General features: G+C 40.8%; 1 non-coding gene across 1 annotated transcript; it reads right to left on the reverse strand.

Annotated features, from left to right (window-relative positions):
- Positions 1 to 1,804: 1,804 nt before the first annotated feature.
- On the reverse strand, positions 1,805 to 1,907 carry LOC126943677 (small nucleolar RNA U13). Its single transcript, XR_007721815.1, has one exon. It is a non-coding gene; the product is annotated as a small nucleolar RNA U13 (small nucleolar RNA).
- Positions 1,908 to 6,565: the final 4,658 nt, after the last annotated feature.

Genomic DNA, 6,565 nt, shown 5'->3' on the forward strand with positions numbered 1-6,565 from the left:
ACTAGATATAGAAAGGTTCCTGGAAGAGAGAGCTTAGGAGCTGCAACTTGAAAGATACATCAGACATCTCATTGTGTTTGCCCTCCGGCCATCCATTCTCCCTTCTGCTGCTGCCAGCATCTCAAGTTGCCTTGAAGAATCGTCCTTCTGTTGGTCTCAGACAATGTGGGTCTGGTGCCCAGCTCCTTCCTGTACACACCAGCTTGAGCAGTTGACAGCTGACTCAAGATGACAGCTGTGCCATCCCCGACCCTTGTGACCGGTTCAGGAGTGTGCATTTTAAATAAGTCAGTCTACTATGGAGCAATCCCACACATTTTTCTAGAACTGGGAAAAGGGAAATTCTCTTGTCTTAGGGACTGTGCAGTAAGGCTTCTGGGGTGGACTCCCCAAGAGTGTGGTCAAGTAGCAAAAGTAGAACCAGGAGATGGAGCGGGGGCAGGGTCTGATTAGAGCTGGGGAAAGGCTCCAGGTGGTTTGTCTGATGAGACCGTTTCTAAGTAATGAAGACAGTTCATAGGTAATGAGGAAGTATCCTCCAGCTAAGCTGTAGCCCCAAGCAAGCTATCTGGTTCCCAAAAGCATGGCAGACTAATACCAAGCAAGCTATCTGGTTCCCAAAAGCATGGCAGACTAATACCTCCTTCCAGAGTGGTCCCGGGGAATACTAGACAGGATTCACTGAAGAAAGCACCACACTGAGAAACTTCCATCCCAAAGGTGCAGTAATGGCAGATTTGGCAAAAATAATTGGAAAACAGTGTCATGGCATCTCAAATTATTCCACATCTCTCTATCTCTATCACCACCACGGGCATTCAGGCCATTGTTGCCTTGCCCTGAAAGTCTAAAACAGTCCTCAGTTTTCATCCATATCCTCCTATCTGCCGTTCTCCACAGTGCATCCAGAATCATCTTTTTAAAATATACATTCTGTTAAGTCCCTTTCCTGCTTAAAATCCTCTGATGACTTCTCATTAAAATGAGGGTAAAATCCAAATTCCTTATCAAGGCCTGTTGGGCACTAAAAGACTTGTCCCAAACCTCCTCCTCTATCTTATCTCATGTGACTCAAATTCAGCTACAGTGGCCTTTATTTTGTTTCCAAACACATCAAGCTCCTTCTGACCCTATGGCTTTGTTCTTATGGTCCCTGTCACCTGGAATATACTCTTTCATACTTTTCTTATAACTGAATTCTCAACCTTCTGTCCCAGCTAAAATGTCACCTCCTCAAAGAGTTCTTCTCTTGCCACCTTATCTTCTCCACCTCAATCAGTTTTTAACCTAGGCAACTCTGCTAAATTACTCATGACATTCAAACATGTATCTACAGTGGCTCTAAATAACTGAAAGTCAGCTTTGCAAGGGCAGGGATCTTGTCCATCCTTGTCCACAGCAGTTTTTTGAGCTCCTAGAATGAGCGCCATGTTCCGTATTCTGTTAGTATTTGTTAGATAAGTGGCTGGATGGATAAATGGTGATTGTCCAAGGCAATGTAGTTCCTAGATGCTATGGAAAGCAGCCATCCTCAACCAGAAGCTGTTTAGGAAATTTTGAAATCAAAGAATCTCCGGCTCTTAGAGCCACAGAGTCCTTGGCAAGAAACAGGTTTCTCAGCACAGACTACCACCAAGTATAGAAGCAGACAATTCAGATGAAAGCCAGCTTCTTCCATTGCAATGAGATTAAATCTGCTAGTAGGGTCAAGTGCAAGGCACCTTAGTTTCTCCCGTCTGCTTACATTGAGATGATGACTAACTTTCAAATTGCTGTGTTGTGCAACCTGTCTTATTCTACTTCACATGGGATGGGTCACATATTGGTGCTATGAGACAGTTTGAGGGAGGCACATCTCACACATGAGTATGAAGCCCAATCATCACACTTATAAACTATAGAGGGATCAACCTATTGTATTTTGGAAGGAAGGGAATAATTTTGGGAATCAGTAAAAACTGAGCATGTGCTTCAACTGTCTGTGGGCACTTGTTTTCCCCACTCTAAGAATGACCCATTCTGGAATAATCTGAATACATTTAGCTGTCCACTTCACCTGGTAGACACCAGACAGCCATGGAGTACAGACTCCTGACACAAGATGAAAGTGGTTCTGATCCTGAATTCCTTCCAGCAGTGACACTTCCCGACATCATCAATCACTCAGACCCAGAGAGTGGGCAGAGAGCTTTGGGCTAAGGTCCTCAGCAGTCCTTTAGCTGATGAATGTGTCTGTAGGCTTAGAGACATTTTCTGTGTTCTTTTTTTTTTCTTTAATCAAAGTAATACATTGAATGGTAAAAAAAAATTCAAAAGGTTAAGGAATAGGTTATTATGAAAGCCAAGTTTAATGCGCTTCCTCCATCTCATGTCTCAGAGATAATTTCTTCAGGTAGTTTCTGTCTTATTTCATTTGTTTTTTACCTCCATTGTGTGAAATAATATGAATGTATATCTGTATTGATTTATTAAATTGAGGCCAGGCACAGTGGCTTACACTTATAATCCCAGCACTTTGGGAGGCTGGGGCTGGAGGACCGCTTGAAGCTAGGAGTTCAAGACCAGACTAGGCAATATAGGAAGTCCCTATCTCAAGATTTCCCAAAGGAAAGAAAATATTTTTTAACATTGACTAGGCAAGATGATACACACCTGTAGTTCTAATGACTCAAGAGGCTGAGGCAGGAGGATTGTTTGAGCCTGGGAGGTTGAGGCTGCAGTGAACTCTGATGACACCACTGTACTCCAGTCTGGGTGACAGTGAGACCCTGACTCTAAGAAAAAAGAAAAAAATAAAAATAATTTAAAAGATGTATTAAATTTGGACAATATCTATTGACTCTCTAAAATAAGAAATAAGGACTTAGCTCACCAGTACCTCTTCCTCTGTTTCTCTTCTTCATGTTTAATAGTTGTATTATTTTTAACTCTTCCATTGATTACATTGTTCCCAACATTTTATTATGACTCTTTTCAAACACACACAAAGTTCATAGAATTTCACAGAGAACACCCATATTCATACCACATAGATTATTTCATCAACATCTTACTCTACTTGCTTTATCACATATCTGTTCATTTGTCTGTGCCTCTAACTGTCATCAGTCCATCTTATTTTTTGATGTGTTTCAAAGTAAGTTGGAGACATCAGTGCACTCCACCTGTCAACACTTCAGCTTGCAATACTGATCCAGAGTTCAGGGTCAGCCATGCAGTCATCACCACAATCCAGTCTTAGAATATTCCACCACCCCACGCTGAGGCAGGGAAATTGCTTGAACCTGGGAAATGAAGACTGCAGTGAGCCGAGATCACGCCACTGCACTCCAGCCTGGTGACAGAGCGAGACTCTGTCTCAAAACAAAACAAAACAAAAATTTCTGATACCCATTTATAGTCGATACAACTCTCAGCCCAATCCTTTTCTTTCTTTATCTTTTTGAAATGAAATGTATATAAAATTCAATACATGGATCTTAAGTGTACTCTCAAATGAGTTTTGACATATGCATACTCCTGTGTAGCCAAATAGGTGCTAAACATTACCACTGTCCCAGGGTTTTCTCCACGTCCCTGCACTGTCCGCAGCACAGAGACAATGACTGTTCAGATTTGTTCCCTGGTAGATTAGTTTTCCTTGTTCTGTAACTGATACGGAAAGAATCCATATAATAAATAATGTTTTATAAACAGCGTTTCTTTTTCACTCAGCATAATGTTTTTTGAGATGGTTCATGCCACTGCCTATGTCAGTTGTCTCTCTGATTGTTTATTGATGGCCTGTTTCCATGAGTTTTTGCTCATCATAAATAAAGCTGCTATAAACATACTTGTACAAGTATGTTATTTGCAGACATATGTTTTTATTTCTTGCAGATATGCACCTAGAAGCAGAACTGTTGTGTGTATTTAGCTTTATAAGAAACCACCAGAACAATTTTCCAAAGTGAATGTACCACTTTATGTTCCCACCAATAATGCTTCAGAATTCTAGTTCCTCAATATCTTTGCTGATATTTCACTGTTCTGGTAGTTGTGTCTTATTATAGTTTTAATTTGCAGTTCCCTGATGACTAATGATGTTAAGTGTTTTTTTGTGTGTTCATTGGCACTTGTGTTGTGTGTGTGTGTGCGCGTGCGTGTGTATGTGTGAAGTGAAGTGTCTGCCTATTCCCAAGTCATAAGGTTATTCTATAATTTTCTTCTAGAAGTTTTACTTATTATATTTTTAAAATATAATATTGAGATATAATTTGTATGCCAAAAATTGTAAGTGTGCAATTGAATGGTGTTGGTAATTTGTAGAGCTGTGCAACCATCACCACAATCTAGTTTCAGAACATTCCCATCATCCTAGAAATGTTCTCCTACCCATTTAAAACCAACATCACTCCCGTCTGAGCAGTAGCCAAACACCACTCTGCTTTCTGTCTCCATACATTTGCCTTTTCTAGACATTTCCATCTACAGGAATTTACCCAAGAAAATTAAAACACATGTCTACAAAAAGACATGTAAGTAAATGTCCATAGCAGTATTATTCATAATGGCCAGCAGCTTGAATTAATTTAACTTTAAATATAATTTAGCATTATTGCTTGCTCCAGGAGCTCTCTGCCCTCCACTTTCTGGATGAGAATCTTGACATCTCTAACCCTTTCTCTATCTTTTCCATCTACTTCAGCCTCCCCATCCAGGATCCACCCTCCATCAGCCATGTTTCTACTTTTACATCTGAAGGTTACTCATACTTAAATACTTTTTTGTTTTTTTGGAGACGGAGTCTCACACTGCCATCTAGGCTGGAGTGCAGTGGTGCCATCTCGGCTCCCTACAACCTCTGCCTCTGGGGTTCAAGCAATTCTCCTGCCTTAGCCTCCTGAGTAGCTGGGACTACAGGTGCACACCACCACGCCTGGAGAATTTTTTGTATTTTAGTAGAGGCAAGTTTTCACTGTGTTGCCCAGGCTGGCCTAGAACTCCTGAGCTCAGGCAATCTGCTCTCCTCAGCCTCTCAAAGTGCAAGGATTATAGGTGTGAGCCACCGCGCCCAGCCTTAATACATCTTTCCACCTCAGTTAAGTCTCCCATTCTTTGCCCAACAGTGTTTCTATAATTGAAACCTAATAAACAATGTTTGTAATATTAAGGCTGTATGAGCACTCATTTATGCATTGAAAAGTGCCAGGTGGTGCTCCAGCTGCTGAAGTTACTGTGACAAACAGACAGGAGGAGTCCCCTGGGAGTGAGGGGTGAGATGCAGGCAGTAAGTGAAAAGACAAGGGGATCACGCAATGGTTTAAAGAAGTGTTGTGCTATGGAGGGTAAGGCTGCATCTCACTCTCCCTGGGTCCAGCTACCTCACTCCTGGACCACAACTGGCTGTTCCCAACACCAAGTTCAAATGGGCTTCCTTCTTCCTCTTTATTAATTGCTTAAAATTATGCTTCATTTGGTTTGTTTCATATTTGTACTTAAAGTCACAGATGTATTTTAACAGGAAATTAAAAACTTACAGAAAAATGAACAATAACAATAAAAAATCTCTATCCCACTCTATTTTTTTTTTTTCCTAACAGCCTTGAACTCCTGGGCTCAGGAGATCCTCCTGTCTCAGCTTCCTGAGTAGCTGGGACCACAGGCATGCACCACCACACACTGCTAATTTTTTAATTTTTGTAGAGATTGAGTCTTCCTATGTTGCCCAGTCTTGTCTCAAACTCCTTGGCTTCACAAGGTGTTGGGATTACAGGCATAACCCACCATGCCCAGCCTCTTTTTAACTTTTCTAACATCTAAGGTTACTCAGGAGAAATACTGCTTTTTCATTCCCACTCTTCATAGGTGAATTTATTTTTGTCTCTCAGAAAGCTTTTAAGCTAGTCTCCTTATCTTTCATGAAAATGTGTCCAGACATGGGACCTCGGTAGACCCTTTTTAACTTTTTTTTAGAGACAGAGTCTTGCTCTGCTGCCCAGCCTGGAGTGCAGTGGCACAATCATAGCTCACTGCAACTTCCAGCTCCCAGGCTAAATGATCCTCCTGCCTTCAATCTGAAAATCAAGTGTTTCAGCTCTAGAAAAGTCTTTTCTGATGTTTATTTGATCATTTTCTCCCATCCATTGTCTCTTTTCTTCTGGGGTTTTTATTAGATATGGGATATTCTGCACAGTTTTTTTTCCCTATTTATTTATTTTTTACTTTTTGATCTTTATTCTGGAAGATTCTTCCAACTTTACTTCCCATATTTTTCATTCCTTCTCATCATCTGTATTTGATTTACCAATTTCAGTTATTCTCTTTGTTTCATAGTTAATACATGTTTTGAATCTTGTTGAGTATATTAGGAATCATGTTCTCTTTTCTTTTAAATTCTTTCCTATTCCTTTAATTGACTATTTTCTCTGGGGTCATGTTTTCTATTTGTGCATTTTGATCCTTCCCTTCCTGCTTGCCAATTCTCCTCCTACAGTTGGTGATGCCTGGGCGGCCCCGCACTTACACAGTGTCTGACTAGGAGCTCTGTGTAGGGTTGGGGAGAACGTTAGAGTCTAGTGTCAGG

The sequence above is a fragment of the Macaca thibetana genome, chromosome 19 (assembly GCF_024542745.1).
Source record: "Macaca thibetana thibetana isolate TM-01 chromosome 19, ASM2454274v1, whole genome shotgun sequence".
In the NCBI taxonomy this organism is placed as follows: domain Eukaryota; kingdom Metazoa; phylum Chordata; class Mammalia; order Primates; family Cercopithecidae; genus Macaca; species Macaca thibetana.